Source organism: Sorex araneus, chromosome 1, assembly GCF_027595985.1.
Source record: "Sorex araneus isolate mSorAra2 chromosome 1, mSorAra2.pri, whole genome shotgun sequence".
In the NCBI taxonomy this organism is placed as follows: Eukaryota; Metazoa; Chordata; class Mammalia; order Eulipotyphla; family Soricidae; genus Sorex; species Sorex araneus.
The window spans coordinates 335,772,280-335,795,258 of NC_073302.1; positions in this window are offsets into that span (position 1 = coordinate 335,772,280).

Below are 22,979 nucleotides of genomic sequence, written 5' to 3' on the forward strand. Positions count from 1 at the left end.
TGATATTATCTTACTTTTGAGTTTTGATTTCCTGAGATTTTGTTGAAGTTTATTTCTATTCATCAGAGGTGTGGTGTGGTGTGGTGTGTGTGTGTGTGTGTGTGTGTGTGTGTGTGTGTGTGTGTGTGTGTGTGTATACACTGTTCTTATCTGGTTTGGGAGGTAAAATAATGGCCTCATAAAATATGCTTGGGATTGCTCCCCCTCTTTGATTTTATTGGAAGATCTTAAGGATAGAAAATTCTCTTTGAAAGTTTAGCAGAATTCACTATTAAAGCTATCTGGTCCTGGTCTTTTATTTTTGAGGGACTTTATTACTATTTTGATTTCTATACTAGTAATTGTTCTGTTCAAGGTTTCTATTGCATTTTGCTTGGTTCAGTATTGAAAGTTTGTTTGATTCTAATTCTAAAACTGTGTTTAATTTTTTTAGGTTGTCCAGGGTTTTAATTATTATTTCTTTTTTCCATGTAGATGTACCTCTATGGCAGACACTTTTCTTCTCTCTCTCTCTCTCTCTCTGACTCTGTCTCTCTCTCTCTTCCTCCCCCCTCTCTCCCGCTACCTTATTTTCTTTTTAGGTACTGTTGGTTGCAATGCTGTTACTGGAAGTCTATCATACATATCACTTTACCCCTTTTCAGCAGTCAGTTTATGTTCAGAGTGATCACTTCCAACTGTCATTGTCATGTGGTCCCTTTTCTATCCTAACTGCACTACCCTTTCCCCTTGGTGGCAAGCTTCCTACCATGAACTTGTCTTCCTGGCCCTTAGGTATTAATGACATACTGTGTTATATATATATATATATATATATATATATATATACACACATACATATATGGCCTCATATATATATATTTGGCCTTATGTGTGTGTGTGTGTGTGTGTGTGTGTATGGACTGGACTGGAGCGATAGCACAGCAGGTAGGGCATTTGCCTTAACGCGGCCGACCCGGGTTCGATTCCTCCATCCCTCTTGGAGAGCCTGGCAAGCTACTGAGAGTATCTTGCCCGACGGCAGAGCCTGGCAAGCTTTCTGTGGCATATTTGATATGCCAAAAACAGTAACAACAAGTCTCACAATGGAGACGTTATTGGTGCACTCAAGCAAATGGATGAACAACGGGATGACAGTGACAGTGACAATGATATATATATATATATGTATATATCTATCTATTTAACAAACGGAAGCAGTCATTCTATGTTTGTACCTCTCCCTCTGATTATATCGTTTCTTATATTTATTTTTATTTCACTTTTTCTTTTTCTAGTTCTTTTGTATACAAGGTAATGTTGTATATTTACAACTTTTCACATTTACTGATATGGGCCTGCACTGCTATAAGTTTCTATGTCAGCACTGCTTTTGCTGTCTCATAAGACCTAGTAGCTTATTTTGTATTTTCATTGGTCTCCAGACAATTTCTGATTACTGCTTCATTTAATTTACAGAATTATTCTGCTTAATATTCAAACATTTGTGCTTTTCATAAATTCTTTTGATGGCTAATTTATAACTTCATATCATTGTGATAAGAAAATCTAGGGGTCATGTAAGAAGCAGACAGAAAGTAATAGGGTAGGGTCAAGGGTCTTGGGTATAACAGTGGTGCAGAGCAGTGGTATGGCTCTATATCCAAACAGCATAGCCTTAAATCATAAGATCCAAATCACAACAACCAAACTTAAAAATATGCCTTTCCAGAATGATCTCTTTCCTATGTGTGACTTAAAGATGTATGATGAGATAGCAACAAATGTCCAAAGGCAGAATTTGATTTTGTGAGAATGAGTAGTGTTGGGGGAAGCATATAGATACAGTGGTGATGGGTGTGGTGTTGAACATTGTTAATAGTATTGCAAACCATGGAATCTCAATAAAAATTTTTAAAATGTGCCTGTTAAGGAGGCAGGATTGGAGAATGGGATGGTGGAGTGGGAGGGACACTGGTGGAGGGAAGTTGACGCTAGTGACATGCTGGTGATGGAACACAGTATATGCATAAAACTCAAGAATTGCAATCATGGTGCCAATAAAAAATTAAAATTTAGAAAAAGATAATATGCTTTATATGCTGCAGTTTTCAAATATAATATTGAGGCTTGTTTTGTATGGCAACATATAATTATTCTTTAGAATGCTTCATGTGTACTTAAAGAGAATGTATATTTCTTTTGGGATGGATGGATGATTCTTTTTATAGTTGTACTAAGTATGCAATAGATTATTTCATTTAATGCCAACAGTTCTTAACTTTCTCTCTGGTTGATATATTGGTTAATGAAAGGGTATATATTGAGGGGATATATTGAGATCCCCTGATGTTATTGTATTATTATCTTTTTTGCTTCATTATTAATAAGCTTTTAAAAAACTTTTTATTGAATCACTGTGATATATACCTTTACAAAGCTGTTTATGATTGGATTTCAGTCATACAGTGTTGCAACACCTATCTTTCCACCAGTGTACATTTCCCAGCACCAGTGTCCCCAGGTTCCCTCCCATCCCCTCCCCATCACCCACCCCCTTGCCCGCTGCTTACCTCTATGGCAGGTGCTTTTATTCTCTCTCTCTCTCTCTCTCTCTCTCTCTCTCTCTCTCTCTCCTTTTGGGCATTATGGTTTGCAATATTGATACTGAAAGGTTATCAAGAATATCTCTTTACCTACTTTTAACCCTCAGATCTTGTCCACTGTGATCATGATAAACTTTTTATATATGTAGATGCATCTGATTTGGGTACATAGTAATTAATAATTTACATACTCTTAATGAATGATCCCTTTTTATCATTATATAGTATCCATTTTTATTACTTTTGCTAGCTGGAAGTCCAATTTATATGATTCAGAATAGCAGCTCCCTCCTTTTTCTGTTATTAACTTAAAAAAGTCTTACTCCTGGCTTTGCATGAGTCTGGAGGTGGGTGGGCCACACCTGGTGGTGGAGAAGGGACACTCTACATGGAGGTTGCTCCTGGGAGTGGTGCTAAGGGACCATGTGGCCAGCCATGTATGAGGCATGTTACTTAACTCCTGAAATATCTTTCCAGTTCTCTTTAAATTTATTTCTTTTTGTAGAAATTTAAAGAAACCCAGCACTGCACTTAGTAACACAGTCTCGTAATTTGGACTTAACGATTTAGTGCCTGAGTCTGGCAATTACGTGTTTGTTCTTAGGCTGGTGGTGCTTGAACTACACTGAGTGCTGCTCAAGATGCTGTTAGGAGTTGGGGATCAAACTGAAGGCTTCATACATGCCAGACATATGCTCTTCCACTTGAATTGTCACCCAAAACTATCTTTTGATCTGAGTTTCTTGTATTCATGATATAGATAGACCCTGCTTTTAATTTAATTTTTAAATCTGTAAACCACTCTGTCATTTGATTGGAAAATTTGAACATTCATATATAAATGATTATTAGAGTTTAATTTACACTATTACATCTTTTTTCTGGTTATTTTATAGTTATGAAATTTATTTTTATTTAAAATTTTTTTGGCCTTTTTGGGGGTCATATCTGGTAATGCTCAGGGATTACTCCTGGTTCTGTATTCAGGAATTACTCATGGCAGTGCTTGGGGGACCATATGGGATGCTGGGGATTGAAGATGGGTCTGCTATGCAAGGCAAATGCCCTACTTGTTGTACTATTGCTCTGGCCCCTGGTTATTTTTTGAGTTTCTCTTTGCCTTTTAATTTGGGTATTTTTCTCAGTGACTCTCTCGTTTTTAATCTAAGTATCATTATACCAGATATTTATTTTGTGTTTAGCAGTTTTATTAGTTTTTATACCTGAGTCCTTCTTGTGCTGATATTGACTTATCATCTCTAGACTAAACAGATTCTGTCTTATTCTTCCTCCCTTTTGATGTTTTGTTTCATTGTATTCACATTTATGTTTTCTTTTCTGAATTACTTTTGTCATCATGCTTTTTTTAGTGTGTTCTTTTTCTTTTCTTGTAAAATAAATCCATTTAAAATTTCTTATGGACTAGATCTAGATCTAGTAAGTTCCTTTAACTTTTGTTGTCTTAAAAATGCTTATTTTTTACAGTTGAATGGTAAGTTTTCAAGGTAGAACATTTGTAGCTGGAAATTTGTTTTTCAGTATTGTAACTACGACTTTTCATTCTCTTCTGTACTTTCTATTGAGAAAGGTAATAAATATTTGATCAGAGTACTTAATATTTTGCATAACTTTCCCCTAAAATTTTCTTTATTACTAACTTTTGATATTAGCAAAGATGTGTCTTAGTGTAGGTATTTTTATATAGAAATTTGGGTGTTCTATCAGTTTTATGGACTTTTATAATTATTCCTTTTCTTGGCTTGGGAGTTTAATAGTTATAAGATTAGAGTAAAGATTCCCTTATTTTCTAGTCTATATTTTCTGGCCTATATATTACCCTTATATTTTCTCTTCTAATAGAGAAACATTTCTCAAAAGAGTTTCTTATTTTTCCTAAATTTGCATCATCCTTTCTCATTTGAATTATTATTGGAATTTTATCTTCAATTTTATTTTTTTCTCTGGGAGATTGAGCCTGCTTGTTATACTTTACATGGAAGTTTTATGCAATTCTTTGTATTTATTTTTATATCAATATGGAGTCTTAAGTGCTCTTAAAGTTCTGTTTCTTCTCATGTTTTACATATAGTTACTGCTGTGGTATCATAGTGTTTTGGACTTTTTGGTGAGGAGAGGGTTATGTGTGTCTGGAGCACCAACCTCATCTTTCCTTCTTTGGCCAACACCACAACACCATGGACTTTGGGCCACTTGACTTCATTTTTTTATTAGTGAATCACCATGAGGCACAGTTGCATACTTATAAACTTTTGTGTTTGCATTTCAGTCATACAATGATCATTTACTCATCCCTCCACCAGTGCCCATTCTCCTCCACCAATGTTCCCAGTGTCCCTCCCACCACCCCTCCTCATTTCCCCCCCTCCCCAGCCTCTGCAGCAGGAAATTACCTTTTGTTCTCTCTCTTTTTGGGTGTTGTGGTTTGCAATAGAGGTATTGAGTGTGGGCCACTTGACTTTAAAAAATGTAGGCATTTAAACTGATGAAATGTTCTGTAATGATAAACTGATGGAAATTTGGATTGTTTCAGTTCTCTAATCAATAGTAAATCTTGATGATCTAACCAATAAACATTATTCTCAAGATTCTGGTGACATAAGAAAAGAGGGTGTTTTTCTTTTAATGAAGCTGGTTAGCAATTCAACACATGGACGTAGACAAAAAGCACATTTTCAGTGAAATCATGGATCATGAGGCATTTGAAAGTTAGATAAGTATTTGACAATATAAACTAAAATCACTGGGGAAAACTTTTTGAAGCCAAAAGTTTCTATTTTGAACTTTAAAAAGTGATCAGATTTTGAGATACTAGTAATAAATAATAGGCTAGCTTCTGATTCTAACAATATGATAGACTAATATGTTAGATAACTTACCCATATAACAGCCAAATATTTTGGAAATAAAATTCTTTTGAAATATATCACTGAATTTTTTAAAAGATATGAGTGAATATTAGAGATAAAAAATAAGAGAGAGTTATTTGTGGTTTTGGTAGTCAGGATTGTCTAGAGCAGGGATTAGTAAACATTTTCTGCAAAGAACGAAATAGTAAATAGTTTTGACTATGAGCTCATAATGTCTCATGTAACTACTTTGCCCTGCCTTTGAAGCACGAATGCAATCAGAGATAATACATAAACAAAAGGATTAGATAAGAAATGAAAGAAATCCTGAACTAAAATTTTCAAACAGGCCTGGGGAGGAGGAGGAGGACAAGGGACCCAGGTATAGTACTGGAGAAACGTTTTACTCTAGTGGTGGGTATGGTACAGTAATATTGTATGCCTTAAACTAATATTAATTCTGTTTTAAATCATAATTACTCCTTTAAAATGTTGACTTAAAAGGATAAATTAAATTTTTATTATTTGCAGATCACAATGTTATAGATAAAGAACCTCAAAGATGCCATCAACTGCTTTTTAGAAGCAATGGGTATTTCAATGTGACTGGCTATGAAGTCCATATACAAAAGATGTTTAGTTTCTATGTGCAGATAATGAAATAGAGTTAGAAATTAAGAGGAAAATACTGTTTATAATTCATACAAATGAATTAAATATTTAGGAATAAATTTAACAAGGTGAAGGCTCATATAAAAAGAATAATAAAATACTGCTAAAAGACAGAATAATACATTAAGGGATGGAGATACCTTCCATGCAAGTGAAAAATGAGAGTTAACATAGTAAAATGTCAGTTGCACCCAAACCAATGTGCATATTTAATAAACTTCATTAATATTCTAATGATATGGTCCCTCTTTCCCTTCTTTTCTTCTGTTTTTGTTGTTACTGGCATGCCTGGAAGAGGATCATGAACACTTGTTTGTGATATTTGCTGAGGTTCTGTATTTTGGTTGTGGTGCTCACATGTGCTTGCCAGAGGTTGCACACTTGATTATGGTGCTTTTAGGGGCTGCACATTTGGCTGCTATGTTTGCAGTTTTGTTATATTTCTACATCCTTGATTGTGGTACACAGAAATTTTTGCATGTCTCTGTTGTGGCAGCAAGGATCATAAAGAGCAGTGCTTCAAGACTGTACTGAGCATGAGGGGAGACAATGGAGAGTGAAATTTGAGGCCTCATCCCTACATGGAAGCTGCTCTATCATCGAGTAAGATATTAGGACACTATGATATTTTTTATGAAATTATTAAAATTTACATTAAATTTATAACAGCAAAATTAATTCTGAGGGAGAAAAAATACATGTTTTCTGACTTCAAACTCTACTAAAGTGTCACTAATTAAAACTGTATAACTTTGGAAGAATAATGTTATGATCAATGAAATACAATTGAAAACCCATGTATAAAGTGTGAAAGTCAACAATTTTATGAATATTTGAGTTATGACTTGGTACCAACACAACACAGTGAGAAAAGAAAAACATCTTCATTAATGATATACAATTTGCCAAAAATTGGACAGCAACATATAAAATAAAATAATTATTTTCTAATCCTATGTATCACTTTACTTGTCATCACATTGATCTTCAATTTGCTCGAGTGGGCACAAGTAATGTCTCCATTTGTCCCTGTTGAGTGCCCAATGGTATCTGCTTGCTCTAGGAACACGAAGAGCCTCAAACAGTTCGTTCAGGTTTTTTTTTTTTTAATTTTATTGAATCACTGTGAGATAGTTACAAGCTTTCATGTTTGGGTTACAATCACACAATGATCAAACACCTATCCCTCCACCAGTGCACATTCCCCACCACCAATATCCCCGGTATAACCCCCCTTTCCCACCCTCCTCCTGCCCCCATGGCAGACAGTATTCTCTATACTCTCTCTTGCATTCAGATAGGTAGTGTGTGAAGAGCCAAGCTAGTGAATTGACGAGTACTGGTGGCAGATTCTTTAGGTGTTCGGGTCTGACCTTGTCTGGACTGGGTGCTTTACCCTTCTTTACCAACAAAATGGCGTGTCAGATTTTGGAAGGGAGAATATTGGGAATGACATATACATCCTTGAAGAATTTTGTATTCTTCAGGTGGACGTGGCTGGAAGAGATCCGAGTAGAAGTCATGAATAATCCTCTCCATTGCCCTTATGGAAGATGTGATAGATCCATCAGGACGTCGAAGGGCAGTCAGCTTGCTCTTATAGTTGGCAAAGGACAGGCGAGCATTGTGAATACTTTTCCTGGCTTCTGCTGCATTGGCCAACACTGCTGCTCTTTTCTGTTTGAGGTCTTCCTTTATCTCTTCTCTGCACAGCTTTGTGAGCTCGGACATTAGCTTGTGATTGCCTGAGGCTCCTACCAAACCACGTTAGTGGATGAGTTCAAGAGTTTCCGAAAACACACATCTTTTTGTGGCTTTTCCACTCTCAGCATTCTTCTCATAGTCATGGAGGTGCTGAACCAGTCGGTCATATTCCTTGTGGATGTTGTAAACGATGGCATCTTCCCACGTTGCCGCAACAGTGTCAAAGAACTCCTAGTTGGTAGTCATTCTGGGAGTTCTCTTCTTAAACTTAAATTTTGCAGTCCTTTCTCCCCACTCTGTGAAGTAGAATTTTGCACAAAGGAGAAAGTGGTCCGATTCCATTTGGAATTTTGGGACAACAGCGACATCAGTCAGGCAGAACTGTCAACTGAATATGATGTGGTTAATTTCATTGTGGAACTGTCCACTGGGAGAATCCCATGTCCAATGTTTAGATTTGGCCTTCTGGAACTGTGAGTTACCATGGATGTTCTTGGTCGACACGATGAACTTAGACAGTCTCTCATCCTGTTTGTTCCATTCTAGGCCTTGGGTCCCTGTGCGGAGTTCTTCAGGTGACCTTCTCAGTCCTATCTTGGCATTAAAATCACCGACAATGATCTTGTAGAATGTGTGGTCTTCTTTATAGAATTTCTCCAGCTCCAGGTAGAACTTCTCAAGTTCTTCTTCATAGTTGGATGTTGGTGCGTAGGCAACAAAGATAGAAACTGCTAGCAGTGAGCCACATGTATTCAAGTGTAATCGTTCAATTCGCATTGGTAGGCATTCGAATGAATCAATGCTCATGGCCAAGTTCATGTTAACAAGGACATCAATGTCACCTACACCTGTTTTCGCATGTTCTGAAGAACAGTTTTTCTCCTGTGTTGAAAATGGCGTGTTGTGATCAATGCCTTCTCGTTTCAGTCAGACCGATGATGTTGTACTTGATCTTCTGTGATTGCACCATCAGGTCCTTGATAGATGCTTCTGATGCCAGCATACGTGCATTAAATATAGACAATCATTTCAGTTCTTCTTTTTTTTGGCAGTCTATTTCGTCCTTGAAATTTTATCAGCCTCTCGTTGCTCATCTTTCTTAATGCTGCCGTACTGGGGGCTCTTTCAGTTTCAGGCAAATGAGGCCCGTTGTTGTTATGTTTTTGGCATATCAACTACACCACGGGTAGCTTGTCAGGCTCTGCCGTGCAGGCGGGGTACTCTCAGAAGCTTGCCAGGCTCTCCGAGAGGGATGGAAGCTTTTTAGGTGCCTCTAATCACCCTTACAGGTGTTCCCGTGGTTCATACCATATTTGAACCCTATCAAATATGGTACGGAAATTATGGAAAATGGGTATTTAGTGTTTTATGGTATCTTGCACATATGTCTGCGCAGTCTGGAAAGCAGCCTGAAGCATGGTGGTGGCTGGGTGGTGGAGGTAGTGGAGGTCAGCCTATGAGTTATTTATCTGCCGGTAGGGTGGGTCGTCTGGGTTTGATATCTGGGGCACCAGAGATTGGAGGAGGCACACAGAGAACATTGTTTCCAGGTCTTGTTGAGCCTGGAGTCCAAGGTCACAAAGTTCTATTTTACCTGGCTCTGTGGGGCTTCACTCACGTGTGAGGTTCGGCTTGAGAGTCCAGAAAGTGGCCTGGAGCGTGGTGGTGACTGGGTAGTGGAGGTAGTGGAGGTCAGCAGATGAGGTATTTATCTGACGCCAGTAAGGTGGGTCATCTGGGTTTGGTCTCTGTGGCGCCAGAGATCCTATATACAAAAGTAATTTTAAAATTGTGAAAGATATCAGTGAAAGATATATTTACCTGACACAAAATAAAAATAAGATAACATAGAAAAACAGTTCTGATATCAGAATTAAATATATCTTTTGGTGTGTATCATCTGACCCAGCAACAGCTCTCCTTTTATAACTATCCAAAATCACTGTATCACTGTATTCCCATTGCTCATCGATTTGCTCCAGCAGATGCCAATAACATCTCCATTCATTTCTGTTGCATTCAGGGTCAGGGGAATGAGGTCCAATATTGTTACTGTTTTTGGTATATCTAATACACCACAGGTAGCTTGCCAGGCTCTGTTGTGTGAGATTCTGTGTCTCTCTTCTGAGAGCTTTGTTTTATAGTCTCTGGATCTTGGCCATTTGTAGGTTAACATAATCTCAGGTAGTTTTGGTTTACTGTGTTGTTCCCATTATAGTGCTCCCTTTCCTCTGTGCTTATTTGTAACTTCTTTCTTGTGCTTGGTTGACTTGTAAATATAATTTTTCTCTTCTCCTTACGTTCTTTGTATAGTATATTCAGAGCAATGTCCTTTTTGTATGGGCACAGGAAAACAGTAGTAAATGCTATGCTTTTATTATGTGGGAATCATTTGACTCTAAATGATATTTTCCTCCTGGGCATCTGTTCTCTTGACCTAAGCCTTAGCTGCCCTTACTTCCTAGCACCCCCAAAAGCAGGGTCCTGACGAGGGACTAGATGGACCCAGGGCAAGTGGTGAGCTATGTACTACCCTGGCATCGAGATGGGCCTGGTTAAAGTGCCTAATGATTAACTATAAGTTAAGAGCTTGGTCATGGACAGATGCTGTCATGATCCAAAAAGTAATAACTAGATTCGGACCCTGCTAGGGTTAGGAATGGTTAATCTGGCCTGAGCTCTGTAGTCTGAGTCTGTGGCAAGGTTTTTCCAGGAGAGCTGCCCTACAAGCTTCAGTGTATCTCTTACTGTGTCCATATGAGAATAACTAAAGGAGAAAAACACCTTAAGTGGCATTTTGCCCATGGGCAGTCAGGAAGGGCTTCTTTATGTTGTTTTTGCTTCCAGACCGGGTGGAACTAGAGCCAGGAGGGCAAGGTAGAGAGATATAAATAGGGGTGGAGAGTGAAGTTGGGGGAGGGAGGGGGGATTAGAATCCAAGAGAAGTAGTGAGAGTCTGAATCCAGAGAGCCTGAATCCAGAGAACAGAATCCGGAGAGTGGGGATGGAGGAATGAGGAGCTAGGAAAGAAGAGTGCGTGAGTTGAGAGAGAGAGAGACAAGAGACTGAATGAACGGCAACTAATCTGAAACCAGTCTGGTCCTCATTCTTTCTTCACCTGCCCATCACCTACAGCTGTCCCGATCCTGTCCATACACAGCATCTCAAGAGCACTGAACGTGTGCGGTGAGAGAGAGCCGCACGGAGAGCCGGAGAACACACATCCCTCACGCTTGGGGTAGCTCTTTACAGCCCTTGATGAGATCACATGGTGCTGGGGACAGTTTGTGGGTGTGACTGCCAAACTAGTGGAAAATGGGGGATCTCAGGTGGAGGAGCCTGGTCTGGATCCAAGCAGGCTTGGAGATCTCAACCACAGGTCCTGCATACCTGGGTTCCTCTGTTAGTCCCTTCATGGGTGAGGCTCCTCCAAGTGTGTGGACAGTGGCCTTGAGCATGGCTATGGCTGGGTTCTGGAGGTTTTCAGCTGCTGGGGCTCTGTCTGCTTGGGGCGGGGAGGGAAAATCAACACCTCCCTCTTAGGGGGCCCCGGTGAAGACAGCCTGGTGTGGGGGCAGGAGATTCTGCCACTATCCAAAATATGTGAAAAAAAATGAAAAAGGTATATTCATTCCTATGATTATTACCTGGTTGTTTACTATAGATAAAACATGAAAACTACCAGAGTGGTGGGAGACAGCTGATTAGAAAAATGTATTATAAATTAGTATAATGTAATGCTATTCAGTTATTCTAAAAATTATATTTTTTTATTCACAGTAAAATGAAAGTAACCTGAGGAAATCATGTGAAGCAAAATAAGAAGGAAAGAGACAAATATTATGTGTGATATGCAAAAATTTTAAAAATCATGAACAGACTAAAGAAAAGAAACAGTTGACACTGAAAACAGCACTAAGGTTCATAAAAGAAAAAGGTAGGACTATGAGAGAAAGGGTTAAGTGCTTGTCTTAAAAAAAATCTGCATATTCCCAGTAAAAGGATCTATGAAAATTTGACTTACAATAAGCTGAAATTGGTCCATGGACATTACTTTGAACATATATGAATCAGACTTGGAATTTGATGTGCTTTGTGTATGTTCTGATTTTTACCTATGGGAGATCAAGGAAAAGTAGCACCATGACAACTCTTACATGTATAAAATCTATCTATGGTGAGGCATATAGCTGAGTGGTAAAGCTCATTCCTTATGTGTCTGAAACCCAGGTTCAGGCCTCTGAGCCACAAAAGAAGTAAGTGAATAATGCTGTATCTTAAAAAGATGTGAGCTCGGAGAAATGTTGTCTAATCCCCTACTTAGGAATAATAAATAGCTATGACGTACATTTAATGACTGTAGCTCCAGTGATGATCCAGGGATCTTACACCTTTTCCTGTATCTCTGGGACTTCCTTGGGTTATCTGAAAAATGCTCATGACTAAGAGTTCTCTGGTCATCTTTTTCCAGGTCCTCCCGATTAGTGTTTTGGCTGTTGTATAGTAATATGGGTTGGGATAGCTCTCTTCCTTCTCCTTTGTTGGAGAGTTGCTTCTTGCTGCCTAATGACTCTCTGGGAAGGACATTTGGGAAGAATTTCACCTTCCATATTCATCTTCATGTGCCCCTCACTTATGACAAGTCATTATTCTGGGAGGACATCTTGCATGAGATAAAGCAGGGATCACTGTCACTGTCACTGTTGTCCCATTGTTCATCGATTTGTTCGAGCGAGCACAGTAATGTCTCTCAATGTGAGACTTATTGTTACTGTTTTTGGCATATCCAATACGCCCATGGTAGCTTGCCAGGCTCTGCTGTGTGGGCACGATACTCTCGGTAGCTTGCCAAGGCTCTCCGAGAGGGGCAGAGGAATCGAACATGGGTCGGCTGCATGAAAGGCGAACACCCTACCGCTGTGCTATCACTCCAGTAGTGCTCTATGCTGATCGGGTGTCTGCACTAAGTTCGGCAAAGCAGGGGTATAAAAGGTAAATATTTGGTTCTTTCAGAATGTCATAATCTATCGTGTAGTAGTTTAGCCTCTCTGCTAGTTTAACAGAAATGACTGCAGTGAGACCCGGGTCTCAGGAATCTGGGACCATACAGACAATATGAGACCTAAAGCTCTAAGTCCCCAGGGAGAGACAGAGTGGGGTATGAGGGTAGCTGGAAAGTTTTTCAGAAGTAATGGGAAAGGTTGCAATAGAGATAAGCTAACTTCTTCAGTGTTTGCCTAATGAACCTATTTTCCCACACAAAGTATTGTTTCTCCAAGAGTTAACTGCTTTCTTTTGGGAGAGAGATATACTCAGTTGCGCACAAGGCTTCCTCATAGTTCTGCACTCAGGACTACAGAGCCCTTGGTAGACTCAGGAGACCTTTTGGGGTGCTGAGGGGGACCATATGGCATATCATAACCTGTGGGCTGCTTGCAGGGCAAATGCCCTACCCATTGTATTAACAATTGCTTTTTATGTCTCTGACTTAAATAAAAAATGCATCAACATTTCAACTTTAGGGTCCTTTCTGAATCAGAAGCTCTGGTGAGTGGAGCCTTGGAAACTTGCACTTCAAACTAGGTCATAATTTGAGAATCCATACACTTTTCTGTAATTGGACCCATATGTTATCGCTGAAAGTAAATTGAAAGCTCCTGAGTGTATGTGGTATGTCCAAAGCCCTCAAGCCCAAACATGGTTGGTCTACAGTGTATATTTATTGATGTTGAACAAAAGGATGAAATACCAAAAGCAAATGACAGCTTCTATACTGCCCCTCCAACATGTGATACTCCATCATTTTTTCTTACACTTCAATTGTGTCCTTACACTGTGCTGGGGAATGAGTCTCAAGAGTTTTAACAATGACAGGGAGGCCGGTGGGACTGGATAAGGGAGCTGGAGTAGGTAATGATGGTGGTAACACTGCTCAGATAAAAATATGCCCCAGAATAAAGAAAACGAAAAATTTCTTAGGCTTTTCTTGGGAAGAGTTATGATATCTGCATCTTTTCTCTCCCCAAATGAAAGAAGGCATCTCAATAATTTCTTACTTTCCTGGTTTCAGGGCATGCAAGAAGTTTTTAGGCTCTTGGAGAGTGGAGGTAAAGAGAAACATTGTTTCATTGGTCCTGTTCAATCTTCATACCACCAAGATGGGGGCTGCCAGATTCCTTATTTCTCTCTCCCTCTTCCAAGTCACTTAGAGGCCCATAGACCTTTGACATTCAAAGAAAGTACAGATAATGAGCCTGGTCCTTTTTATCCAAGCACACTGTTGGAACATATTTCATGACTCGAGTCAGGGCAGAAGACTCCTCATCTTTCTGAGGCAGCTCCCAAAGCTGTAAAAAGGAGGATGAAGACTTTCTTTAATAAATTGTTCTTTTTTGTTTGCTGAATCTTAGTTTTTTTCTCTTTCTTATTGTATATTTTTCTAACTAGAAAGTGTTCTCTTTAGTTTTGCTACTTTGTAAGCAAGGAACACTTACAAGAAAGCAGACCCACTAGATAGTGATGCAATTGGCAAAATTTACAAGACCTTCTGAGAAGGTTTCTGGATATTCTGCTTCAGAAAAAAGCAGTCATTATAGTCTCAGAGCAAAGCAAAAAGCAAAACAGGGACTATACCCCTTCCTTTTCCATTAGTTAGATCTTTAAGCACAGTTTTGAAATTATATCTATGTTGTACAAAACATCCAGGGGATTATGCACCTTCAGCTGTGACCAGAAATATCCTGGGAAAAAGCAAAGCATCTACAATTGGCCAGTCCTAGAGAAAATTTTTCAGTTGCTCCAGCCCCATGTAAGGGAACTAAAGTGACTATATTAGCTTCCTTGCTTATTAAGTGACTACAAGGAATGGTACTTAGAGTGAGGCCACATATGCACTCAGAGACACAGGCATGCTACAGTATTCCAGGAAAGACCCACAGGGTTAGAATAAAAGTTAAAGAAACATAGCTTGGGAATGATAAATATGCAGAACTAATTACAAGCCTATATCCCTCTACACTTCTCTCCCTAGAAATTCCATGATGGTGAATCGGAATACCAAAACCTTTGTTTCTGACACTAGCGTGATTCCCTCTGAAATTTCAATTCATAAATTGTTTCTTAGATGGAAAATCAGAGATTGTCTTAATAATTAACTCCCCTTACTCTCAGTCTCTCATGAGTTTTTGAAAAATTTCTGCGTGTTTATAAATGTGCCACATCAAGGTGGGAAGGAGGGTCTAGCTACTCACTCTTTTCCCATGTGTCTTCTATTTTTTTATTTATTCTTTCATTGAATCACCATGTGGAAAGTTACAAAGCTTTCAGGTTTAAGTCTCAGTTATACAATGCTCGAACACCCATCCCTTCACCAGATCACATATTCCACCACCAAGAATCACAGTATACCTCCCCGACACCACCACCCCAGCCCCCCACCCTGCCTGTGTAACTGGTAAATTTCACTTTACTTTCCCTTTACTTTGATTACGTTCAACATATCAACAAAAAACTCACTATGATTGTTTGGATTTTCTCCCCCTAAAGTCGACCTGCTGAAAAGGAAGCATTTGGTAATTTGTTTTCCATTGCTGAGAATGAAGAGATATGAGGTCGAGTGGCCGAAATAGCGGCCGCATGGTTTTGGATTTCTGTACTTTAGTATTTTAGTAACTGAGTCCAGAGAAATATCTGCCAGAAATTGCATCATTGTAAGCTTGTACCTCTCAGCTACTTTATATTCCACATATGAGTTCAATCTTTCTATGTCTGTCTCTTTCTTTTTGACTCATTTCACTCAACATGATACTTTCTGTGTTGATCTACTTATATGCAAATTTCATGACTTCATGTTTTCTGAAAGCTACATAATATTCCATTGTGTAGATATACCAGAGTTTCTTTAACCAGTCATCTGTTTATGGGCACTCTGTTTATTTCCATATTGTGACTATTGTAAACAGTGCGGCAATAAACATAGAAGTGCAGATGTATATTACTATACCTTTTAACCTCTCTGGGATATATTCCCAGGAGTGGCATTGCTGGGTCAAATGGAGGCTCAATTTCTAACTTTTTGAGAATCGTCCATATTGTTTTCCAAAAGGGCTGAACCAGTCGGCATTCCCACCAGAAATGAAGGAGAGCCCCTTTCTCCCCACAACCATGCCAACACCGGTTGATTTTGTTTTTTGGGATGTGGGCCAGCCTCTGTGGTGTGGGATGATATCTCATTGTTGTTTTGATCTGCATCTCCCTGATGATTAGTGATGTTGAACATTTTCTCATGTGCCTCTCAGCCATCCAGATTTCTTCTTTGGGAAAGTTTCTGTTCATTTCATCACCCCATTTTTTAATTGGGTTGGCAGCTTTCTTCTTGTGGAGTTCAACTAGTGCATTGTATATCCTTGTTATCAACCGTTTATCGGATGGGTACTGTGTAAATATCCTTTCCCATTCTGTAGATTGTCTTTGTATTTTGGTCACTGTTTCTTTTGAGGTGCAGAAGCTTCTTAGTTTGAGATAGTCCCATTTATTTATCTCTGTTTTCACTTGCTTGGCCAGTGGCATGTCAGCTTTGAAGATACCTTTGGCTTCAATGTCGTGGAGGGTTTTGCCAACCTTGTCTTCAATGTACGTTAGGGATTCTGGTCTGATGTTGAGATCTTTAATCCATATTGATCTGACTTTTGTACATGGTGAGAGGTGGAGGTCTAAGCCCATTTTTTTGCATGTAGCCGTCTAGTTTTGCCAGCACAATTTGTTAAACATGCTTTCCTTGCTCCACTTCCTATTTCTTGCTCCCTTATCAAAGATTAGATGATCATATATTTGGGGGTGTGTGTCAGAGTATTCAAACCTGTTCCATTGGTCTGTAGCTCTGCCTTTGTTCCAGTACCATGCTGTTTTAATGACTACTGCTTTGTAGTAGAGTTGGAAATTGGGGTGGTTGATTCCTCCCATTTTCTTTTTCCCAAGAATCGCTTTAGCTATTCGTGGGGGCTTATTGTTCCATATGAATTTCAGGAGAACTTGCTCAATTTCTTTGAAGAATGTCAAGTGTATCCCTATAGGGATCGCATTGAATTTGTACAATTCTTTGGGGAGTATTGCCATTTTGACAATATTAATTCTTCCAATCCATGAGCAGGGGATGTATTTCCATTTCCTCGTGTCGTCTTTTATTTCTTGAAGTAGCGTTTTGTAGTTTTCATTATACAAGTCCTTTGCCTCCTTTGTTAAGCTGATTCCTAGGTACTTGATTTTTTGAGGTGCAATTGTGAACAGGATTGCTTTTCTCATGTCACTTTCTTCTTTCTCATTATTTACATATAGGAAAGCCATGGATTTTTGGGTTTTGATTTTATAGCCTGCAACTTTACTATATGAGTCTATTGTTCCTAGGAGTTTCTTGGTAGAGGTTTTAGGGTTTTCTAAGTATAGTATCATATCATCTGCGAATAGTGAGAGCTTGATTTCTGCCTTTCCTACGTGAATGCCCTTAATATCTTTTTCTTCCCTAATTGCTATTGCAAGTACTTCCAGTACTATATTGAACAGAAGTGGAGAGAGTTGGCATCCTTGTCTCGTCCCTGTTCTCAGAGGGAAGGCTCTTAGTTTTTCCCCATTGAGGATGATGCTTGCCATAGGCTTGTCATAAACGGATTGGACCATATTGAGGAAGGCCCTTCTATACCCATTTTGGCAAGAGTTTTCATCATAAACCGGTACTGGATCTTTTGAAATGCTTTCTCTGCATCTATAGATATGATTATATGATTTTTATCTTTTCTTTTGTTGATATGATGGATTATGTTGATTGATTTCCGGATGTTAAACCATCCCTGCAACCCCGGGATGAATCACACTTGGTTGTGGTGTATGATCCTTTTGATGAGTTGTTGAATTCTATTTGCTAATATTTTGTTGAGAATCTTTGCATCTGTGTTCATCAGGGATATTGGCCTATAGTTTTCTTTTTTCCTGGTGTCTTTGTTTGCTTTTGGTATTAGGGAGATATGGGCCTCACAGAAACTGTTTGGGAGGGTTCCTGCTTCTTCAATTTCCTGAAAAAGCTTGAGAAGGACTGGCAATAAGTCCTCTTTAAATGTTTGGAAGAACTCGCTAGTGAATCTGTCTGGACCTGGGCTTTTGTTTTTGGGAACACTTTTGATTACCATTTCAATTTCCTTGATGTTAATTGGACTATTCAGGTACTCCAGGTCTTCTTGGTTCAGCCTTGGGAGATTGTAGGAATCCAGGAATTTATTCATTTCCTCTAGATTCTCTTGTTTTATTTCATACAGACTTTCAAAGTAGTCTCTTATGATCTTTTGAATTTCTTTGGTTTCTGTTGTGATGTCCCACTTTTCATTTCAGATTTGACTTACAAGTGTTCTCTCTCTCACTCTCTCTCTCTCTCTCTTTCTTTTTGAGTCTTGCTAGTGGTTTATCAATCTTGTTTATTTTCTCGAAGAACCAGCTCTTGGTTTCATTGATCTTTCAGATTGTCTTTTGGGTTTCCATGTCGTTAATTTCTGCTCTAAGTTTTATTATCTCTTTCATTATGCCTGGTTTGGGCTCCTTTTGTTGCTCCTTTTCTAAGGTCTTGAGCTGTGAAGTCAAGTTATTTATGTGGGCCCTTTTTTCCTTCCTGAGATATGCTTGCAGAGCTATAAATTTTCCCCTTAAAACGGCTTTAGCTGCGTCCCACAGGTTCTGGTAGCTCGTGTCTTCATTCTCATTTGTTTCCAAGTACCTTGTGATTTCTTCCTTGATTTCCTTCCTGACCCACTCATTGTTCAACATCGAGCTATTTAATTTCTAGGTGTTTGATTTGGTTTTCTGCATCTGTCCATGATTAACTTTTATCTTCAGTGCATCATGGTCTGAAAAGATAGCTGGTACAATGTCTATCTTGTTGATTCTGTTGAGGTATGCTGTGTGGCCCAGCGCATGGTCTATTCTGGAAAATGGTCCATGTGCACTGGAAAAGAATGTGTATTCCTTTTTTGGGGGTATATAAAGCCCTGTATAGATCTATTAGCCCTCTCCTATTTCTTCCTTCAAAGCCAGTATTTCCTTGGTGAGTTTTAATCTTATTGATCTGTCCAGAGGTGATAGGGCGGTGTTGAAGTCTTCAACTTCTATTGTGTTGCTCACAATGTCCTTCTCAAGGTCTCTTAGCAGCTGTTGTCGGTATTTAGCTGGTCCCTCATTGGGTGCATAGACGTTTAGGAGTGTGATTTCTTCCTGATGTACATATACCGTGATTAATAAAAAGTGGCCTTCACTATCCCTTCTAATCTTTTTCAACCTGAAGTCTATGTTGTCCGATATTAGTAAAGCCACCCCAGCTTTTTTGAGGGAGTTGTTTGCTTGCAGGATTGTTTTCCATCCTTTGACTTTGAGTCTGTGTTTGTTCTGACTATTCAGATGTGTTTCTTGCAAGCAGCAGAATGTTGGTTCAGTCTCTGAATCCATTTTGCCAGCCTGTGTCTCTTAATTGGTGAATTTAGACCATTGACATTAAGGGAGATTATTGTTATGGGATTTTGCACCATCTTTGTGTAAGGGTTTGTTGTGCTTGTAGGGGTTCTTCTTGTCTTAGAATAGCCCCTTTAGTGCTTCTTTTAGGTTTGGTTTTGAGTCTATGAAGTTCCTGAGCTGTTGTTTATCCCTGAAATAGTGTATCATTCCTTCAAGTTTGAATGAGAGTTTAGCCGTATAAAGTATTCTTGGTGAGGCGTTTATTTCATTGAGATTTTTCACTATATCCCACCATTGCCTTTGGGCTTGGACGGTTTCCTCTGATAGGTCTGCTGTGAATCTAAGGGGTGCTCCTTTGTGTGTAATTTCCTGCTTCGACCTTGCTGCTTGCAGTATTGTGTCTCTATTCATGACATCCATCACTGTAACTATGATATATCTTGGGGTTTTTCTGTTAGGATCTCTTTAAGCTGGCACTCTTCGGGTGCCTTGAATCTGGATGCCTGCATTGTACAGCTCTGGGAACTTTTCAGCAATGATTTGTTTGACTGTGGCTTTTTCGTTGGGGTTGGTTCCCTGTGGTTCTAGTAGTCCAATGATTCTAATGTTGTTCATCTTGAAATCATCCCCTAGGACTCTGATTTGCCCTACAGCTATTTTGAGGTCTCTTGCCATGGTTTGTTGTTGCCTGTAGGATTCTTGCAGCTCATCTTCAAGCATACTGATTCTGTCTTCTGCTGCAGTCATTCTATTGTTGAGGGCAGCCAGAGAGTTTTTTATTTCGTCTAGCGAATCCTTCATTTCTTTTTGTAGGTTTTTTATTTCTGCTCTCATTTCTTCCCGTATTTTGTCGGCTGTCTGTTGTATAGTTTCTTTCAGGTCCTCCTTGAAGTTGTCAATCTTTGCATTGAGTTCATTGAGCATCTTGAGGATTTCTACTCTGAATTCCTTATCAGAGAGCTCAACTTTGCAGGAAACGCCAATTGAGGTTTCTGGACTCCTTTCATCGTCCTCTGCTTGCGGTTGGGATTTGCGCTGTTTGTTGTTGTGGTGGTATGGAAGAGGGACCTTGAAGATCAGTATTCCTGTTCCCTCTGGGCTGGAAGACAGAATGGCTACGGTGCTTGGGGTTAGCATGCCGGCCACTCGGCTGGCAGTCCGGAGAGGAAGGAAGACTGGGGTGTTCAGGGCCCATGTGTCTTCTATTAAAGTCCAAGATAAATGGAATTTCATCGGCTTAAATGAATCATAATTACTCTTTGTGGGAAAAGCTCTTTAGTTTGAAACACTTTATGGGCCACTATCCAACCTATAGACTGACAAATTTAAGGCAGAACTCACCCTTCCTTCAATCAGTTTGGTAAGAGGCACCAACAATCTGTCCATAGTAGAGTATCACATACACAAAAGTATCATAGAAAAATTTTTCCTAGATGACTGCAGTGATTAAGAAGTGGGGCTCATAGGGGTATATGTATATGTAAAAGGGGTATATGTAAAATGGTATACATTTTTAAAGACTTGTCTACATAGCATATTGAATTTGGAAGAAAGACAGACTTGAGTTTGGAATATAATTCTACTGTGTGCCTGGGGCAAGTTTTTCTAAATTTTTCTTAAATAATTTCCTCACCTGTAAAAATGGATATGGTGATAATATATTATAGTGGTGTGTATCATCATCATCATCATCATCATCATCATCATCCCATTGATCATCGATTTTCTTGAGTGGTCTCAGTAATGTCTCCATTTGTCCTAGCCCTGAGATTTTAGAAGCCTCTCTTTACTCGTCCTTCCCAATGGTGCCTCATTGGAGGCTCTTTCAGGGTCAGGGAAATGAGACCCATCATTGTTACTGGTTTTGGCATATGAATACACCATGGGGAGCTTGCCAGGCTCTCCCAGTGGTGTGTATAGTGATATATATTATCTCAAATTTGTGATAAGTGATGGATATTTAGATACTCCATAAATATAGCTTATTATGACATTGCTACATTGATCTCACTAACTCTGGACTTACATAGCACATACTTTACCATTAGTTTTGTGGCAGAAACCTATATATCAATTCAAGTATTTTGGTTCTTAAAATGCCAATTTTGATGGTTAAAATGATAATAAATTCAAAATGATAATCTAGCACTCTAGCACTGTCATCCCATTGTTCACTGATTTGCTTGAGCAGGCACCATTTACATATCCATTTAGAAAAAAATTAGAGTATGTTTTTTAATTGTATTTTAGTGTCTTTTCGAGTCTGACTGGAAAGAACAGGAAAGATTTAAGATGTCTCTTCCTTGATAATGAATTTTTCATGTCTAAAATAAGAATTAGATAAATTTACTTGACTCGTCTTTAGAAAATTTATTTAATAATGACTATAATATCTATGTGGTAATACTTTTTGAGTAAAAACCTTAAGAAGCAATTCAGGGATACATCAATAAGATAAATGAAGCTCCATGGTCAGAAGCCATAATATCTGTTATCAGCTTTCTGAAATTAACTGGATTAGAGCTGTGATTGATGAAGTGGAGCTATAATAAATCACAATTAAGAACCATCTGGAGAAGATGCTTATCAAAACCAAGATATCCCTCCCAAGATATGAACCCTAAGAAGTACGTATAGGAAGTTGCCCCAGACTCATGATCACTCTCCTTGGCTGACCACATGGTTTTACTCCTCTGCCTTATCTACTTTAGGATTTATTCCAGGTCACCAACCAGGGCTTCTAACGAATGCTTTCATGTGAAGAATTCCTGAGTAAGCTGCATAGAGCATAGTGAAAGCTTCTGAATATCAATGTGACTTCCCATAAAAGAAATCTTTAGAGGCAGAAAATTCATATTGATCATTTAAAAATGGTTTATATTTTTTCCAGAAGTTTCTCTATGCCCAGTTTGAGACATTGGCACTGGGGATTCCAATCAGGTAAGAAAAATTGATTTTTCTGAAGGAATGGATCATGAGGACTTTCAATTTCAATCATTTTCATGAAAGTTTTATATCTCTGACCTATGAGCTGTACTGCTAGAAGACACACTTAAGCCTGCTAACAAATATGGCATCAGAAATACAGAAATTGGTGACTTGATTAAGGATGCATATCCTATTATATTTAAAATTTTATTAATATAGGGGCTGGAGCGATAGCACAGCGGGTAGGGCATTTGCCTTGCACGCCTCCAACCCAGGTTCGAATCCCAGCATCCCATATGGTCCCCTGAGCACTGCCAGGAGTAATTCCTGGGTGCAGAGCCAGGAGTAACCCCTGTGCATTGCCGGGTGTGACCCAAAAAAGCAAAAAAATTAATAAAATAAAATAAAATTTTATTGATTTATAATTGGTTTATAATATAATATAATTTCAAGTCTAACTTCAGTCTTCTAGATGTTTATAATTTGCAACACCCATACCATCAAATTTCATTGCCAGTCCACCACCAAAAACACTACTCATTTTTACCCCTCTACTCCCCTTCCCTTTCTCTCTAGTAAAGCACCAAAGTTTCCTGAGCCCAGGGATTACTTTTGTTGTAATTAGCCAGCTTGCCAGTAATTGTCTTTCACATAATTCACATCAAGATCCATTTATTCTGACCACTAGTCCTAGGTATTTGGTTCTTGCCATTATAAATGTTTTCTCTGTCTTAAT